This window comes from Nicotiana tomentosiformis, chromosome 5, assembly GCF_000390325.3.
Source record: "Nicotiana tomentosiformis chromosome 5, ASM39032v3, whole genome shotgun sequence".
NCBI lineage: Eukaryota > Viridiplantae > Streptophyta > Magnoliopsida > Solanales > Solanaceae > Nicotiana > Nicotiana tomentosiformis.
Window position 1 is genome coordinate 45,093,640 of NC_090816.1, and position 19,683 is coordinate 45,113,322.

Below are 19,683 nucleotides of genomic sequence, written 5' to 3' on the forward strand. Positions count from 1 at the left end.
CATAACATCGAGCTTGACCATTAGCTAGTAAAAGCATAGCATCGAGCCTGATTAACCTCCCCCTCTAGGCAATACTACAAAAAAAGCCTTTGGCGGCAATTATTTAGTGGCAATAAGGCAATTGTCGCTAATAAATTCTTTAAGTCAAAAAATTAGCGGCACGTGACCATTAGCTAGTAAAAGATATCCTTTCACCGGCAGTAAAAACAATTGCCACTAAAAATTACTAATTGAAATTAATTTTTTATTATTTTAACTTTTCCCTCCGCACAAAAAGAGAAACATCTTCCCCTCCAATTTATGGACCAGAATTATCGATTCCCTCCAATTAGAAAAGTTTAGGAAAACATATTTACTTTAATTGATACCTTCGCTGCCATAGAAAAACCTAAATCGTTGTTGCGTCAACAGCATGCGATAGTCCCCGTCGATTCTTTTTCCAGGTAAATTATCTCGTCCCTGTTAACTTCTCTTCTTCCCCTATTAAATCGGTTGCTTGCAATTAATTTGTTGTAGATTTTGGATTGATGTCGCTCGATTGTTTATATGGATTGATTTACAGTGGATTGATGCTTGATGTTTCTCGATTATTTATATAGATTGATGCTGCTTGATTGTTTACATGGATTGATGCTGCTCAATTGTTTATTTCATTACACTTTTGTTGTTAAAAGTCCGAACCTATTATTTGTGAACCATTGATTAAGACTAAACCTAAAATAATATTTTTTTGCCCTTTAATTTGTGTCATGAGTTCATATATGATTTTTGGCGTGATATACTACTGCCATGACTTATTCTCTTCTATGTTAAAGGTTCATGTCATAGGTGTGAGGTTTGCTAGAGCAGCAATTACGAATAATCTACAAATTATTGTGCTATTAAGTTAAAAGAAATAGCATGTCTGTAGTAATTTATAAATGATTATGAACCTATACTTACCAGAACATTTAAGGTTTTAGTTAGACTAGTAGTATAGAATTCCATCCTTAAGAGAGAATTTCATTAATGTAGTAAATAAGCTAATTAAACAAGCTGTGATATTTTTGTTTCTTTTCTGTCATCATGGTAAGGAATGGCAGCTTATTCGAATTCATATAATGATATGATAGGCATTTCATCTTAGGAACTTATATTTTCTTAGGAAATTTTAATTTCAAGAGTTCATGTTTGACTGTAGATTTTTAACTAGGTTGTGAATTTGTGAAAGTATAGTTTTTTTCTGTGTTTGTTAAGTCGTTTATGATATCAGGCTGATGTTAGATTGATAGTCAATTGATTGAATTGATTCCTCCTTTGTTCTGGTATTGTTTTATGAACTGGTTACTCTGTATGTTTCTTAAGGCTACTTATCAACATGTAAAAGCTCAATAGCCAATAGAACTCTCAACTACAACAATTCATTCGTTTGTTAAGAAATAGCTTGGGCTGTTAGCAATATTCAGAATTCTTCTACAGTCAGTACCCATTAGTTTCTGGGTAGTTATAGTCAGAATGTCCAGTCTTAAATTTTTTTATAATTTATAAGTCTAATAATTATATTCTTAAAAAGTTTATGAACCAATATGGTGAAAATTGGCAAGTTGTCTTTGGTTAAATTCCTTTCCCATTTACATGTTTGTTCTATGATGACTATGATCATTTTATAAATAGCAAAATATTCCAAATCGATTCAGCCCAATGTAGTAACCCCATGTCACTGCAATCGTCGTCGTATTATTAAAAACGTCCACACCTTTTTAGGCTTTGCATAATCTGTTGAATTTTTCAAGTTTATTTACTCTGTCTCTTTCTTGTCATGTTTGGTTTAAGTAGTCTTTAACTGAAACATTAGATGGATGATTTCATCGCAATTATATTGGCTTTTTTTATTTATAATTGTATACTTTTAATATATAAACTAACTTATATTCCATTTACTTTAGAACTAGTTAAACTGACGCTCAATAAAAAAAAGAGTTAAAAATAAATTGGTAAAAATAGAGTATATATCTGAAAAGTCAACAAATAGGAGTAGTAAGTTTTGAAAATTTTAAAATATATGATATATGGTTCTTCTATAAAACATAAGTTTAATAATTCTATTCTTAAAAGATTTATGAACCAATATATGAAAACCATAGAAGAATTATAATTTATAAGTTTAATAATTCTATTCTTAAAAAGAATTTGAACCATTATGTGAAAATCATAGAAGAAATTAGAGATAGTTTAACTGTTTGATAGTTTAATTGTCAAAATAATAGTTTTAACAGATTTATGTTTGATAGTTTCAATTGTTAAAATGATATCTTTGAGCTATGGAATTACCTACTAAAAGGATGGTTATTTTATTATGAACTACCTTTTTGATTAATTCATTCTTTTTACTAACGAATTTGTAGCTCTTGCAGTAATTATAGAAAAGAAAGGAATATCTTGAACGTCATGCACAATCCTAGAAATAAAAGACGGATGTATTGTGATAGAATTAGTAAAGAATATTTAGATGGAGTAGAGGAATTTTTAAATCATGCATTTTCTGAAAAAACAAGGTGGAAAAAAAATTGCATGTCCGTGTACGGAGTGTGTGCTTATCCATCAAGTAAATCAGGCTACATCATATGATCATCTTGTGATTAATGGTATTATACCGTCATATGATTCTTGATTTTGTCATGGAGTCTCTCTAAAGGGATCAAACAATGCTGGAGAAAATAATCGCAGCCAATCAACTCCAAGAGGTGATGATATGCGAGGAATTATACATGATGCATTTGGAGGTATTACACAGTTCATGGATACTGACATTAGTGAAAGTGGTGGCATGGAGCAAAACGTACAAGAGAATACTGCTCATCCATCTGGATATCAACCTCATCCAGAGGTGGATAAGTTAGAACGGCTCATGAAGGAGGCAAATGAAGAACTATATCCTGGATGTAAGAAGTTTAGCAAACTGTCCTTTTTGCTGCATATGTATCCTATAAAATACATATTCAAATGGTCAAATGAATCTTTTAATTCTTTACTTGGACTATTGAAAGATGCGCTGCCTGAAGGAGAAAAGTTGCCTCCTTCTTTCTATGAGACCAAAAAGATAGTTGAAGGCTTGAGCCTAAAGTATGAAAATATTCATGCTTGTCCCAACGATTGCATGCTTTTTAGAAAAGAGTTTGCTTTGTAGGGCTTTTAGATGGAAAAATGATGCTAGAAAAATTCCAGCCAAGGTCCTAAGGTATATTCCTTTAAAACCAAGGCTACGGAGACTGTTTATGTCTTCAAAAACTTCTAAAGAAATGCAATGGAATCATGAAGAGCGCAATAAAGATGGAGTTTTACAACATCCTGCAGATTTCTGTTCTGAAGCTTGAAAAAATTTTGATAGTAAATATCCTGAATTTGCTGGAGATCCTCGCAATGTGCTCCTAGGATTAGCTTCTGATGGGTTTAATTCATTTGGCACAATGCGAATTGTACACAGTACATGGACAATGGTTTTAACGCCATACAATCTTCCACCATGGATGTGCGTAAAACATGTCACAACCCAAAAATCCACCGCATGCGTCGTGATGCCACCTAGTCTCTAAGACTAGATAAGTCGATTATTGACAACGATTAAGCCAGTTTTAACAATGATAATTTGAAACATAGCTTAAAATAAATATCGAAAAAAAAAAGCGGAATAAGCCTACGCGGCAATGATCTTAACAACCTCCCAAGATTTGGTAATACAGAGTCACGAATTCTAGCTGAATACATGGAATGATCTCAAGTATCGAAATAATATTGTTCAAATAACAACCGGCAGTACAATATAAGGAAAGGACTCCAAGGGACTGTGACTACCAAGCAGCTCTACCTTGAATACTCACAATCAACAATCTGACTCCGCCCGAGTCTGATATCTCCAATACGTGGCTCTTCACAAAAATATGCAGAAGTACAGTTTGAGTACACTACGGTCGGTACCCAGTAAGTATCCAGACTAACCTCGGTGGAGTAGTGATGAGGTACAGCCAAGACACTCACTAGACAAAGCAACCTGTGTAGTATAGAAATATAAAGCTAATAATGGAAAATACAAATCAGTAAATGGAAACAAAATCAACATATGATATAAACAGTAAAGCAATAATAACACCATGAAAATACCATTAAAACCAAATAAGGAACACAAAGGACAACAATTAATCAAGCTGTTCTAACACAATATTCACAATGAAATCACTTCGTGATACCTCATTTCATAGTCACAAGTCACGGGTCTCAACCCACCATCATGTACTGACGGCACCTCATGCCCGCATCTCGAATCACAAACTCATGGACAACTCACGTGCCAATATCTCAATCCGCCCGGCATGATCACAGGCTCACATTCACAGTCCGTCCAGCGTGGTCACATGCTCACAATCACAATCCGCCCGTCATGGTCACAGGCCCATAATCACAATTCGCCCGGCATGGTCACAAGCTCACAATCATAATCCGCCCGGCATGTTCACAGGCTCACAATCACAATCCGCCAGGTATGGTCACAAGCTCAATAGAAACATAAAGACGGATAATACAAGAACACATGGGCATGATCAATAAATGTCAAGTTTCATACTCCTGAGTTAGTATAAGTAGTATGTTACAGTGTATGCTTGTGCGAGTGTACTACTGCAGCCACAATCAACAACTAATATCAATGACATCGAGTAGCTCATTGAAGCAACGAAAAACAAGTCACGTAAGGTGTATGATAGACACAAGGAAAAGCACAATATCATACGGAAATCACAAACACAATGTCTCCAAGCCATCACACAGCATCCCGGACATTGTCACCCTTATCTCTCTAATAGCCACCTGTATTACTCCGCCCTGATAATATCGTTAGAAACGCTTATCTCTCTGATAGCCACCCGTATCACTCCGTAGAATAGCCACCCATATCACTCCATTAAATAGCCACCCATATCACTCCGTAGAATAGCCACTCGTATCACTCCGCCTTGACAATAACACAATAGCCACCCTTATTACTCGGTACATTTAACAACAGTGAAATGCCACCCTTATACTCCGCATAACAATAACCAAACCACACAACAATTCACAAATGCTAACATCACAACAACATGACGTATAAACTCATAACACAAGTGCCCATAGGCCACAACCTTTCCAAAAATTCAACAATATCAATATTTTCACAACAAATAGCCCACGGCTCAAACACAATGTGTATAATATCTCAATAATAACAAAACAAGCGGGAAAGTAAGTCACAAGGAACAACACCTTCTTTAAACACAATTTCAATTTAAAATAGATTAATGGCTTTCGATAACCTCAATTCTATTTAATTATTTAAGGTTTTACTCAATAGTTAAAGTATCTATGTAAAATGGCAAACTCTGGGTTCTAGTGTATGAATTAGGCTAACAATGAAAATGAGATGGCACGAACGAGTACTACATCTAAATGCATGAGAATAACTCGGCAACAAAAGGATATCATGTACAACAATTTCAACTAAGAGTAACTCAACAATAAAAGAGATCACATAATGATAAAAGTGGTAACAACTTCAAATAAAGCATATAAGAGCTAACTCAACAAGTAAAGGATGTGACATGTAACGACAACTTCAAATAAAGCATGTGATAGTAGACATGGCGAATAAAAGATATAACATGTGCCAACAATTACAAATAAATACATGAAAAGAACCTAAGAGTCTAAACCAGTAAATTTCCACAAATAATCCCGAGTACGTACTCGTCACCTCGCGTACACGACTTTCACATCATACAATTAGCACAAACGACCCAAATCCTAAGAGGTAGTTCAATCCCCGTTCCCCCCCCACAAAGTTAGGCAAGATACTTACCTCAAAGAAGCTAAACCGATACTTTAAAATGACCTTCTCGTATGAAATAACCTACAGACGGCTCAAATCTAGCTAAAATAACTTAATATCATAAATAAAAACCATAGGAAACAACTCCGGATAATAAAGCTTTGATCTTTAATAAAACTAAAAAGACAACTTAAAAAGTCAACCTTGGACTTGCACATCGGAACCCGATAAAACCGAAATATTTCGATAACCCATTCAATTATGTGTCCAACCATACTAATTTTGTCCAATTCTGACTCTGAATCGATGTTCAAAACTCAATTATTCTCTTTAAAAAAGTTTTTGATAAAAACCCTCAATTCTCCAATCAAAATATGGATTAATTCAAAAATGAACTTCTGTAATCATATTAAAATACAAAAATTATAGCTATATACTGACCCCCATTAAATGACGAGAAGAAAGCCACAAATTTCACATCAATCGGAGCTCTAGAGCTCAAGATATGTTCAAAATACCAAAAGAATGCGGTCTGATTTTTTTATACACAGGGATTTTTGCTTTTGCGACACAAAATCCGCACTTGCGCATTTCCAACTGTCATTTCCGCTTTCGCGGACCATTTCTCGCACCCGCAACTTCGCATCTACGAAGCACCAACACCAGCTCTCTTCTCCGACACTAAAATGAGCATAACTTCCTCATACCATGTCCAAATTCGACGATTCTTTTTGCTATGGCTCCGTAATTATGATATGGATCTAATTCTTCAATAAAAGTAGAAATTGGAGCTCATTTTCTTAATGTGGTACCATTTATGCTTGAAGAAACGAAGCCGTAACATCAAAAACGAGTGCAACACAACCCAAACCTATCTGAAACTCACCCGAGCTCCTCGGAACCCCGTTTGAACGTACCAATAAGTCCAAAAACATAACGCGGAACTGCTCGAGGCTTCAAATCACATCAAACAATATTAAAACTATAAATCGCATCTCAATCGAACTTAATGAACTTTCAACTTTTACAACTCGCGTCGAATCATATCAATTCAACCCGCAATGAAGTCAAGTTTTGCATGCAAGTTCTAAATGACACAACAGAGCTATACCAACTCCCGGAATTGAAATTTGGACCCGATGTCAAAAATGTCAACTACAGGTCAAACCTCTCAACCTTCAACTTCCCAATTTTTGCCAAAATGCATCAAATCAACCTACAGACCTCCGAATCCAAATTTGTACACACGCCTAAGTCCAAAATCACCATACGAAGCTATTGGAATCATCAAAACATCATTCCGGAGTAGTCTTCACAAGGGCCAAACTCCGATCAACACTTTTCACTTAAATTTCTAAAACAAGAATGGTTCTTCCAAATCAATCCTGAATCATCCGAAAAACCAAACTCGATCACACACGCAAATAATAATACATAACATGAAGCTACTCGAGACCTTAAGCCGCCGAACGAGACGCTAATTCTCAAAAAGATCAGTTGGGTCGTTATATTATCTCCCTCTTAAACAAATATTTGTCCTCGAACATGCCAAGAACCATTCTGAATCCATCAAATCACTGAATGAACTCACTATACATATACTCGCGGGTGATCCCACGTCACTCCAAACAATATAGGCCCGAAAACACTATCTCAACTGAGGTTAATCATTCCACCCACACCGATAAACCTTAGAACCAAAATTTTCCCATCTCATCATTTCCCAAAGACCTGATTCCCATATCAACACACGGTATCAGCCTCAACCAGCTGCAACAACTCATACCTACACCCACAAGGTACAACCCCACGACGTGACACATCACACATATGCCCATAACAATATTTCTGACCACCATAGCTGCCCATAATCAAATCTAGGACCGACAATTAACCTCATATCAGCTAGAACCATGTTCCAAACCTTCACAACACTGACAACGATGCAAGAAACATGAAGATCTCATGACCATTCACTCAAATCAATAAGTCACGCCCAATGCCACCTGGGCACATACCTCGCAAGCTAAATCGAATAAGCACAATGCGTATATGGCTGAATATGGAAATAGAAACACATGATAAAACTATCAAACACGTCCGACAAAGAAGAATCAAATCATATGAACTAATCATAAGGATCTCATCCTAATATCACTCCACCACGGTACGTAGCTCGGTTCAAATATATCAAACCACATGAAAATGTGAGGATCTCATTCTAAACTCTGAATCACAAGTAGAATGCACCTCACACCAGCCGATACCTTCCACTAACTAAATTCCGCGAAAAAATCACAATATGTAACAAACTTCCCTTACCGGTAGAGCACCTAAATCACAAATCATAACTAAACTATCAAGAGATCACATCAAAACCTATTGTAACGAGTATCAGAAAGTCCCTTCTAGTTTCATAGCTCTCAATAGTGAATAAAACAAAACGATAGACACGGGCTACCGTTATAAAATCTCTCAACAGAGGTAAACACATAAGCAGAGTACAAGAATCACAAAACTCACCCATATATGAAGCAAGTTAGGAGGACTCACACCGATATATAAAACCAGATCACAATAAGACCGATGCTCCTCTATGACAAATCAAAACCATACCTATAACGACACCATCTGGGGTAGTAGCCTCATCCATACCACGAAAAGCATATCAACGGGCTGGGCCTCCCCCTCTAGGGCACCCTCTACCCGCTTGTCCTCCACTTCTAGCTGACTGTGCAAGTGGATTAGCAAATGGAATGGAGCCCATAGCCTGAGTGCTCTGATGAAATCCACCTCTCCCAAGTCTGGGATATTCTCTCATGATATACCTAGTATCACCACACTCATAACAAACTCTGTGCAGGCGTGGCTGTTCGTACTGAGTATCTGCCGGATAACTGAAATAATCATTGTAGGAACCCTGTGTCGGTGGTGCACTAAAAGATGACTGCCCCACATGAGTACCCTGACCAATTGGAACACCACGAGTAGTCTGAAGTGCGGACTGGACTGGGACTGCCCCAGCCTCTACCACGATAGGTCATAACTAAAGAGTATAATCCAATGAACCCTCCAGAAGCTCGAGACCTCTTGGTCTCCTTATCCTCCCTCTCCTCACCCCGAATACGCTCTAACATCCTGGCAATCTCCACCACCTGCTGAAATGGAGTATCAGTTTGCAACTCTTAAGCCATGCAGGATCTAAGATCATACTTGAGCCCCACAATGAATCTGTGGACTCGCTCTCTAACTGTAGAAACCAAAGTAGGCGCATGACGGGATAACTCACTGAACTTGATGGCATACTCTAACACCATCTTGGTGCCCTGACGTAGCTGCTCAAGCTCTATATGGCACGCATCCCGGAGGATATGGGGAACAAACTCCCTCAAGTACATCTCTGAAAACTGAGCCCAAGTCGGTGGTGTTGCATCGGCTGGTCTACCCTCCTCATAAACCTGACACCACTGATACGCTGCTCCCGACAGCTGAAATGTAGTAAAAGCAACTATGCTCACCTCCACAATACCCATGGTGCAAAGAATACAGTGACACTTCTCTAGAAAACCTTGTGCATCCTCGGTAGTTGTGCCACTAAACTTAGGTGGACTATACCTTTTGAACCTCTCAAGCCTCTTCTCCTGCTCCTCTGATGCACCTGGCCCGACCTCATGCTGAACCGGAATAATAGATTATACCCGCACCACACCCAAAACCTGACCCATGTGAGCTTGCTTCTCTAGAGTACAGACGGTGAGAGTCTGAGCTCCTCCACCAATCTGCGAAATAGTTGATGCAACAGAGATCAATCCCGCCTGAGCCAATGTACCAAACATGCTCAGGAACTGCGCTAAAGTCTTCTGAAGTCTGTGGGTAACAACAGGCGGCTCCAGTGCCTGTTCCCCAACCGGAGCTATTGGTGGCTCCTCAACTGCTGCTCTGACAGGTGCTCTAGTCGTGGCGCATGCCCCTCCTTGGCCTCTACCTCGACCCCGGCCTCTCGCAACCCTAGCAGGGGGAGTGGGTGACTACTCAGCTGATCCGATAGCGTGTGTCCTCACCATCTATGAGAGAATAGAGTTACAAAGGCTCAAACTTCGAAATCAACAAATCTGCATGACAGGAATAAAAGAAAAGAAATCTTTCTAATAGTTCCATAGCCTCTCAAAGATAAGTACAGACGTCTCCATACCGATCCGCAAGACTCTACTACACTTGCTTGTGACTCGTATAAGCTATCCACCGCAGGCATCGTGCCGATTACTAACAACGATTAAGCCAGTTTTTACAATGACAATTTGAAACATAGTTTAAAAGAAATACCAAAACAAAAGCGGAATAAGCCTATGCGGCAATGATTATAACAACCTCCCAAGATTTGATAATACAGAGTCACGAACTCTAGCTGAATACATCGAATGATATCAAGGATCGAAATAAGATATTGTTCAAATAACAACCGGCAGTACAATATAAGGAAAGGACTCCAATGGACTGCGACGATCAAGCAACTCTACCTTGAATTCTCACGATCAACAAGCTGACTCCGCCCGAGTCTGATATCTCAAATACGTGGCTCTAAACAAAAATAAGCAAAAGTGTAGTATGAGTATACCACGGTCAGTACCCAGTAAGTATCAAGACTAACCTCGGTAGAGTATTGACAAGGTACAGTCAAGACACTCACTAGACAAAATAACCTGTAAAGTATAGAAATATAAAACTAATAATGGAAAGCAGAAATCAGTAAAAGGCAACAAAATCAACATATGATATAAACAGTAAAGCAATAAGAACACCATGAAATTACCATTAAAACCAAATAAGCAACACAAAGGACAACAATTAATCAAGCCGTTATAACATAAGATTCACAAGGAAATCACTTCGTGATACCTCATTTCATAGTCACAAGTCACGGGTCTCAACCCACCATCCGCCTGTCATGGTCACAGGCCTATAATCACAATTCACCCGGAATGGTCATAGGCTCACAATCACAATCTGCCTGGCATGGTCACAGGCTCACAATTATATTCTGCCCGGTATGGTCACATGCTCGATAGCAACATATAGACGGATAATACAGGAATACATGGGCATGATCAATAAATGTTAAGTTTTATACTCCTGAGCTAGTATAAGTGGCATGCTACGGTGTATGCTTGTGCGAGTGTACTACTGCAGCCCCAGTCAACAAGTAATATCAATGACATCGAATAGCTCATCGAAGTAACAAAACAAGTCACATAAGGTGTATGACAGACACAAGGAAAAGCACACCATCATACGAAAATCACCAACACAATGTCCCCAATACATCATACCTCATCCCTGACATTGCCACCCTTATCTCTATGATAGCCACCTGTATTACTCTGACCTGGCAATATCGTTAGCCACCATTATCTCTCTGATAGCCACCTGTATCACTCCGTATAATAGCCACCCATATCACTCTGTATAATAGCCACCCGTATCACTCCGTATAATAGCCCCTGTATCACGCTGCCCTGACAAAACATAATAGCCACCCTTATCACTTCGTACATTCAACAACGGTGAGAAGCCACCCTTGTGCCCCACATAACAATAACGGTGAAATGCCACCCTTATACTCTGCACAACAACAACCAAACCACACAACAATTCACAAATGCTAACATTACAACAACACGATGTATCAACTCATAACACAAGTGCCCATAGGCCATAACCTTTCCAAAAATCCAACAATATAAATATTTTCACAACGGGTAGCCCATGGCTCAAACACAATGTGTATAAAATCTCAATAACAAAAAAAACAAGCGGGAAAGTAACTCATAGGGAACAACACCCTTTTTAAACACAACTTCAATTTAAAATAGATTAATGGCTTTCGATAACCTCAATTCTATTTAATTGTTTAAGGATAAACTCAATGAAAAAGATATGGCACGAACTAGTAATACATCTAAATGCATCAGAATAACTCGGCAACAAAATGATATCATGTACAACAATTTCAACTAAGAGTAACTCGACAATAAAAGATATCACATAATGATAAAAGTGGTAACAACTTCAAATAAAGCATATAAGAGCTAACTCAACAAATAAAGGATATGACATGTAACAACAACTTCAAATAAAGCATGTGATAGTAGACATGGCGAATAAAAGATATATATAACATGTGCTAACAATTCCAAATAAATTCATGAAAAGAAGCCTAAGAGCCTAACCCAGTCAATTTCCACAAATAATCCCGAGTACGTATTCGTTACCTCGCATACACGGCTTTCACATCACACAATTAGCACAAACGACTCAAATCCTAAGGGGTAGTTCCCCCATATAAAGTTAGGCAAGATACTTACCTCAAAGAAGCTAAACCGATACTTTAAAATGACCTTCTCGTATGAAACAACCTCCGGATGGCTCAAATCTAGCCAAAATAACTTAATATCATAAATAAAATCATAGGAAACAACTACGGATAATAAAGCTTGGATCTTTAATAAAAACTAAAAAGACAACTCAAAAAGTGAACCCTGGGCTTGTACCTCGGAACCCGATAAAACTCAAATATTTTGACAATCATTCAATTATGAGTCCAACCATACTAATTTCATCCAATTCCGACTCTGAATCGATGTTCAAAACTCAATTATTCTCTTTAAAAATGTTTTTGATAAAAACAAAAACCAAAATTCTCCAATCAAAATATGGATTAGTTCAAAATTGAACTTCTATAATCTATTAAAATACAAAAATTATAGTTAGATACTGACACCCATTAAATGACGAGAAGAACACCGCAAAAATTACCCCAATCGGAGCTCTAGAACTCAAGATATGCTCATAATACCAAAGAACGCGGTCTGATTTTTTTATACACAGAGATTTTCACCTGCACATTTCCAGCTGTCATTTCCGCTTTTGCGGACCAATTCTCGCACCTGCAGGGTCGCAGATGCGGATACAACTTCGCATCTGCGAAGCACCAGCACCAACTCTCTTCTCCGACACTAAAATGAGCATAACTTCCTCATACGATGTCCAAATTTGACGATTCATTTTGTTATGGCTCCGTAATTACAATACGGATCTAATGCTTCAATAAAATCAAAAATTGGAGCTTATTTTCTTAATGTGATACCATTTATTCTCAAAGAAACGAAGCCGAAACATAAAAAACGAGCGCAACACAACCCAAACCTATCTGAAACTCACCTGAGCCCCTCGGGACCCCGTCAGAACGTACCAATAAGTCCAAAAATATAAAGTGGACCTGCTCGAGGCCTCAAATCACATCAAACAACATTAAAACTATGAATCGCATCTCAATCGAACTTAATGAACTTATGAACTTTTAACTTCTACAACTCGCGCCGAATCATATCAAATCAACCCGGAATGAAGTCAAATTTTGCATGCAAGTTCTAAATGACACAACAAAGCTATACCAACTCCTAAAATTAAAATTTAGATCTGATATCAACAAAGTCGACTCCCGGTCAAACCTCTCTATCTTCCAAACCTTCAACTTCCCAATTTTCGCCAAAATACATCAAATCAACCTACGGACCTCCGAATCCAAATCCGTACACACGTCTAAGTCCAAAATCATCATACGAAGCTATTGGAATCATCAAAATACCATTCTGAAGTCGTATTCACAAAAGTCAAACTTTGATCGACTCTTTTAACTTAAACTTTTAAAACAAGAATGGTTCTTCCAAATCATTCCTGAATCGTCTGAAAAGCCGAACTCGACCATACATGCAAGTAATAATACATAACATGAAGCTACTCGAGACCTTAAGCCACCGAACAAGATACTAATTCTCAAAACGACAGGTCGGGTCATTACAAAACAAGAGTTCTTCATTTTGTCCTTACTTATTCCTGGACCAAAAGCGCATGGCAATAATATTGATGTATTTTTGTAATCTTTAATAGAAGAGTTAAATGAATTATGGGATGTTGGGATAGAAACATATGATGCTTGCTTCCTTTCATGTGATTGTTCTTGATTTCCTACGGCCTTAACTTTAGTTCCAATATGAGCACTTTGTTGTAATTTCTTGACATTGTTGTGACATTTATAGTAATATTCATGCTTTGCTAGTCTCTTTCAGTAGCGTAATATTAAAGTATCTGGAGTTAGGATTCTTGATGTCATCAGATGATTCAAATCTTTTTCATTATAGGTAATTCAGAAGCAAAAAAGGTTCGAGGGCCTTCTTTACTGAAAGATATTTGGAAACTTCCGTCGGGGAAGACAATTGATGTGTCGTTTAATAATCGTAACCAAGATATTGGGAAAGAGGGTCGACAACTTGCTAACTTTCTAGGAATTATTGCCAGAACTCCAGAACTAACACCTCTACATATAGATGATTGGAGAAATTTTGACAACGAGGAAAAGAAGAAATTGGTGGATTTTGTGAACATGCTCTATCTTTTATACATCATATTATCTTCTAAATGTTGGCTTTTATTCTTTTAGAAGAAGTTCTTTATCCCAAAATGTGGAGAAGCGTGGATCTTAAAGTCACTAGAAAAGAAATGGAAAGATTACAAGTGCGAATTAAAAGGTGAGTATGCGCAAAAATATAAGACTAAAGATGCTTTGCTAAAAAATAGACCAAGTCGCATACCGAGGGATCAATGGAGTGGTCTTGCCTCTTATTGGCTTTCTCATAATGCTAAGGTATCAACCTTCAAAATTCTCCTAGATCATTTTTATAGCGTTGAGTTTTGTTATGCTCAATTTATATTTATAATTTATAAGATATCATTTTAATGTTTCAATGACGTAGATGTACACAAGCAAATAGAAACAATAGGGCCAAGAAAATGAGGCCTCACATAGGAGGATCCAAAAGTATTGCCACCATGATGAATGAGCAGTTAAACCTGTGAAAATTAAAAACTATAATATTTTAAACTTTTTTTATCATGCATATATGATATCATTTTTATTATATTAGGTTGTAAACGAGATAGAATCTAGACGAGCATAAATTTTCATATTAACTCATAAAAAACGTAAGGATGGTAGGTGACTGGATGATGATTCTGCTAAGACAATCATAAGATTTATTCATTCTTTTATTTGTTTGGTTTGATGACTTCTTCAAACAATGTGCATTTTTTCCTATTCATGAATTCCAAAATGGATTTATTGTGTATTTTATAATCAGGAAATGATAAATGAAAGGATGGGCAATAGTGAGAGATATATTGAGCAACCTCCTCATAGTGTTTCTTGGGAAAGCGATGTGTATTTTCAGATGTTGGAAAATAAAAAAAGTAGGTATGTTTGTGGTTTAGAACTTGGTCCAACTCCTTCTATTATATGGGGTAGTAGGTCTTCTTTAGAAAATATTGCTGCAAATGAATCTTCTAATGAGGTTATACAAAGGTTAGAACAGGAGATAATCGAGTTAAAAGAGACACAAAATGAAGAAATAAATATGATGAAACAAAGTCAGGAGAAGATGCAATCGAAATTACTCCAAATGAGACAATTAATGCGCAAATATTCTCCTAATGCATCTATGCCTCAAAGTAGCAATGGCACCTTAGGTGAACATGTAACTCCATTTCATAGACTTTAGATATTTTTAATGAAATTATAATCATATAAATGTATTGTTATCTAACATGTTAATATTTATTAGATCCCCGACGCTAATAGTGGATATGAACAAGTACCACAAACATCAAGAATACCTAGTGTTGCTGAAAATGCTTAACCTTCTGATGGTACTACTCTCATTGTCCTTCGTCGCTACTGTTTGAGTTTTCCTCCTTCGATTTTTATTAATTTGTTGCTGTATTTGGGCTTACCATGGATGTTTCTTGCTTTTATATATTTCTTTTTCTCACTGTTATTGATGTCGCAAAGGTTGTGATAATTTTTAAAAGTACAATACATACTAGCATGTGTTGAACATTTCTATTACAGCCCGCCTAGGAGTTTCCTTCTTGTAAACAAGGAAAGAAAGTAGAAACAGATTTAAATATATTAGCTTTGTGCCATTTAAGTTTTTCTTTTTGATAGGTTTTTAGTTCTAATTAAATTTTTGATAATGGTTTTCTTAAAATATACTATGTACATCCCTATTAATGGAGTGATCCACATCTATACACCTAGTTAGGTTCTAAACATGTTTTCTATAGGTTGCAGAGTATGGAAATTTGTGGGAGGTTGTTCTACTTATTACTAGTGACAAACCATTTGCTATAGGTTGCAGATTTCCGTTACTGTTTCCTCAGGTTTGGAGTTGTACTCTGCCTGGTAGGTGACCTTATCACCAGTGTCCAATCCACCCCAGTTGCACTCCTATGTAATCCCTCACCATTAGATGAATTTGAAATGTGGTCCTGGATTGGGGTGGATTGGACACTGGTGGTAAGGTCATCTACCAGGCTTACCACCAGTGTCTAATCCACCCCAGCTGCACTCCTATATAATCCCTCACCATTATATGAATTTGAAATGTGGTCCTGGTCCTCAACATTAACAGATGCAGCTTCCAAACAAGTTGTTTGTCCACCAGCTTCAACAGTAGCAGCTGCATTTAGTGTACCTGTTACAATAGTTGTTTTTACGTCATTAGTATACTGGCCCTGATCCTTAGAATTTTGCCCATATATTGTAGCAACGACCTCACCCAAATTCACCTCTCCATCACGTGTAACTACAATATGATAAGTGTTCGTGCCTAGCTTAGCAGTTTGCTCATTGCACTTGGGATCTTCCACTCGTATCTCCTGTTCGTGCTTCTCCACCATAACTAATTTTTTCGCTGGTTCAACAGATGCAATAAATGGTTGATCATTTAATTCCGATCCTTTCAAAATTGAAGTCTTGCCTATAGCATTTGTTGCTTCAATATCAGCTGATGCCACTGTACCACTACCAAACAAAGACAGTCTTCTAAAACTGCCATACCAGACACCTGCACAAATATAAACTGGAGAATAGTGAAACTTTTCAAAGACCTATTTCCAGGTTATACTAACATAACATAGGTTGTAAAGTTGAGAGACTCTACTTTAAATTCAATTCCCAACTAGACTATTATGCTCAGCTCCGTAGTAGTTTTGATACTCCGCTTCTTCTATTGGTTCAAATAAAGTGCTCAACAACCAAAATAAATATTATTTGTTTTCTTCAGTAATTGGTATTCTTCTATATATTCTTGAATCAGAAACACAAACATGCGCCCTCAATGCATATCGCATCAATGCCAGGCACTTTGGACTAACTAATTGAAAAATATCGTAGCTAAGGCACGATCAACAGGAACATCAGTCCATTTTGTTCGTCAACAACATGTCTCATTGAGTCTTGATTTTGGTTTCTTCTTTCTAGACCTTTGTGCTAAAGTTATTTATCAGACAAGAACAATGGTTGATGTCTACAGAACTTTCTTTGGTTTTTTCTTGTATAATGGAATCCAAGGTATACACCGCATACTATTCTCAAAACAACCTTAACTCTGCAATTGTGACTTAGTCATTCCAGATGTTAATGGATAAGTTTAGAGTTACTCAGTTTACCTTTTCCCCATTCACATCTGCATCATTCGAGTTTTTCATCCATTTGTCCCTCTAGAGAATCCTCATGAAGAGCTAGTTTATTAAGGGAATAGGACTGTAAATTCCAAATCTATCAATCTGATATATGAAGCCATTGATGTTCAAATAATAGCTGAGGCTTGACCATCGTTCTTCGTTATGCACGATCAAAAAAATCTAGTTGTTTCTGCTTATAGATGTTAGGTGAGGGAGTTGGCTGACAAAATCTAACAGTGATGGAATCTTCAAGATATTGTTTCATATTATACTTTATCCTTTAACACGGTTATTTTATAATTTTAGGTCATACAGTCTGATGTTCGATAATTTAGCGGTTGGAAGATTTCAAAATGATGAAGAGTTGCGGAAATCATTTGAAGACCATCATTCGTCTGGATTAGTAATATGATGACATTAGCTATTTAGTCCAAACAATATATTTTTATGTTTTAAGTTACTGTGGTATTAATATTTTTGATTAGTACTTTCTTTTGTTTGTTAAGATTTAATGAGATATATTATGTTTTGTAAATTAATATTAATATATTTTATTATTTGGGTCATATTCTATACAAATGTAGTAACTATTATTAATTGTAGATAAATTATTGCTATTATCGCTTGTAACTTTTAACGCTAATTAGTTTGATATAACAACTATAAAAATGGACAATAAACGGGTAAATTAAGATGTTTTCACAAGGGATATTGCAGTCGTTATAATTGATGTAAAATAATTGTCATTGAAGATATTGACTTTTAGCGGAAGATTAGTTAAATATATTAGCCATTAATGGAAGTTAAAAAGGCAAACTAATATGTTTTAAGATGGGATACTATGGCCATTTTAATTGCCATAAAATAATTGCTAAAATAATTATTTTGAGTTTAGCGGCTACAAAAATGGATGCTAAAGAAGTATAATTAGCCATTTGGATTGGATTTAGTAGCCACTATAATTGTCGCAAACAATTACCGTTAGAGATGCGAACTTTTAGCGGTAATTATTTTGAATTTAGAGGCTATAAAAATAGATACTAAAGAAGTATAGTTAGCCGTTTTGGATTGGATTTAGTAGCCATTATAATTGCCGCAAACAAATGCCGTTACAGATAATAATTTTTAGCGACAATAAACCATACCTTTTACCAGCTTTTGTGAGAAAAGCCGCTAAAGGCTTTGCCGACCCCAGCATCAGTGGCAAAACACTAATGGTTATTTTCGCTAAAGCAGTTTTGTATTGCCACTAAAGGTCTTTTTTGTATTAGTGAGGGTGGCCTCGAAATGCCTGAGTCCCACCCCGAGCTGGCCGAACGGGTGGTGTAGTAACTGGTGTGGGAGTCATAGCCTGACCTCTCTGCTAAACGGGACCTCCGGTAAGACGGGGACAATACCTCCTCATATGCCCCAACTCCCCGCATTGAAGAAACCTTGATCTAGGGATGGTTGCGGAGCCTGAACTGGACCTCGAGAACTAGAATAACCTCTGGAAGAACCCGGTACTGACAAACCTTGATCTAATGGAGCACGGGGCGAACTCTGAGCTGGGAGTGCACTGAATGATAACTGAACCACACGAGCACTGTTTGAACCATGGCTAGTTGATGCACCACGATGACCGGACAAGCCATGTGAGCGGGCCTGAAAGGATGACCTATGTTGTGATGTGACTGGCCTCCATATGAAGTATCGGCGAAACCTTCTAAACCACGGTGCCTCTTGCCCTCCCGCTCCTTGCGCTCAAGACTATGAACCTGCTCAAAACGCCTAGCGATCTCGACCACCTGGTCAAACCTAATATCTGTCTCGGCCTCTCGCGCCAAATTGAAGCGTAGGACATAGTTGAGGCCATCAATGAACCTCCTGATCCTCTCTATCTCTCAATAGGAACCAACCATACTGCATGACGAGCCAAGTTTGCAAATCTCATCTCATACTGAGTCACTGTCATACCCTCCTAGAGCAGTTGCTCAAACTGCCTAAGCAACTCCTCTCTTCGAGTGTGGGAAACAAACTTATCTAAGAAGAGAACTGAGAACTCATACCACGTAAGTGGTGCTGCAGCGGCAAGCCTGCTCAACTAATAATCTTGCCACAGTCTGTAGGCTTCCCCTGTTAGCTGAAATATGGTGAATGCAATCCCACTGGTCTAAAAGACATGCTGTGCAAAGAATCCGCTGACACCTATCTAGAAAATCTTGAGCATCCTCTAATATACTCCACTGAACTCTTGAGGCTTAAGCCTCCTAAACCACTCTAATCTCTTC

The 19,683-nt window shown here is 37.4% G+C and overlaps 2 long non-coding RNA genes across 3 annotated transcripts; both read left to right on the forward strand.

Moving 5' to 3' along the window:
• Positions 1-325: 325 nt before the first annotated feature.
• Positions 326-3,323, forward strand: LOC117274463 (uncharacterized). 2 transcript variants are annotated; one of them, XR_004504562.2, is made up of 2 exons: positions 326-443; positions 2,664-3,323. It is a non-coding gene; the product is annotated as an uncharacterized lncRNA (long non-coding RNA). The 2 variants fall into 2 exon arrangements; XR_004504561.2 differs by having other exon boundaries at positions 382-443; positions 2,675-3,323.
• Positions 3,324-15,231: 11,908 nt separating this feature from the next.
• LOC117274462 (uncharacterized) lies at positions 15,232-17,979 on the forward strand. The gene is made up of 3 exons (XR_011408111.1): positions 15,232-15,415; positions 15,511-15,595; positions 17,720-17,979. It is a non-coding gene; the product is annotated as an uncharacterized lncRNA (long non-coding RNA).
• The last annotated feature ends 1,704 nt before the right edge of the window (positions 17,980-19,683 follow it).